Below are 1216 nucleotides of genomic sequence, written 5' to 3'. Positions count from 1 at the left end.
GCCCTTCATTATCATACAAAAGACTCAAAGGTAAGGACAGAGGTGGAGATGTTTCAAATCTCAGCAGATGATCCTAATGTGTAGAGGGTTGAAAATCACTGCTCCAAGCCTTTGGGGAACTCTCCTTTCAGAAATGCCTTTAATGTCTGTGGCACTTTCCTTTGAATCTTTTCGAGAGTAAGAAATCTTCCTTTACAGATCAGTTTATTTTTAAAAAGGATACTACAGCGGTCAGTTCTATTTTAATGTGCATAGGAGAGGTGAGGAATTTCCGCTTCTTCACTGTTAACTGCTGAGATGTGAATATTGAGATCACAGTTAGCCACTTAAACTTGACAGTTAATGTCCCTTCAGTGGATGTTGGCCCAAGAGAACCCTCACAGGAGGGACCACATTTCAGTGCCATAACCAACAGCAGATATGAAAGTCTGTTCAATGTCAAGAGCTTATCTTTTTTTTTTTTTGAGATGGAGTCTTGCTGTGTCGCCCAGGCTGGAGTGCAGTGGCGCCATCTCGGCTCACTGCAAGCTCCGCCTCCCGGGTTCACGCCATTCTCCTGCCTCAGCCTGCTGAGTAGCTGGGACTACAGGCGCCCGCCACCACACCTGGCTAATTTTTTGTATTTTTAGTAGATATGAGATTTCACCACGTTAGCCAGGATGGTCTCGATCACCTAACCTCGTGATCTGCCTGCCCCGGCCTCCCGAAGTGCTGGAATTACAGGTGTGAGCCACCGCTCCTGGCCAGTTTTTTTTTTTTTTCCTTTTTCTTTTTCTGAGACAGAGTCTCGCTCTGTCACCCAGGCTGGAGTGCAGTGGTGTGATCTCATCTAACTGCAACCTCTGCCTCCCAGGTTCAACAATTGCCTCAATAGCTGGGAGTAGCTGGGATTACTGGTGTGCACCACCACACCAGGCTATTTTTTTTCTAGTTTTAGTAAAGACAGGCTTTCACCATGTTGGCCAGGCTGGTCTCAAACTCCTGACCTCAGTATGGGCATGTCTGGAAGTCCCATCAGGAACTCCTGATCCGCCTGCCTCAGCCTCCCAAAGTGCTGGGATTACAGGTGTGAGCCACCACACCCAACCCTATCTTTAATGATCAAAAGAAATAATTCACAGCTATGTACTTGCAAGGTTCTAACTGCTTTAAAACTGGGGCACCGTAAGAGCTGAGAGGAAGAGCACCCCCCATCAGCAAGAGTTAGAATTCCTTA

This window comes from Theropithecus gelada, chromosome 7a (genome assembly GCF_003255815.1).
Source record: "Theropithecus gelada isolate Dixy chromosome 7a, Tgel_1.0, whole genome shotgun sequence".
Taxonomy (NCBI): Eukaryota; Metazoa; Chordata; class Mammalia; order Primates; family Cercopithecidae; genus Theropithecus; species Theropithecus gelada.
This window is presented reverse-complemented; position numbering follows the sequence as displayed.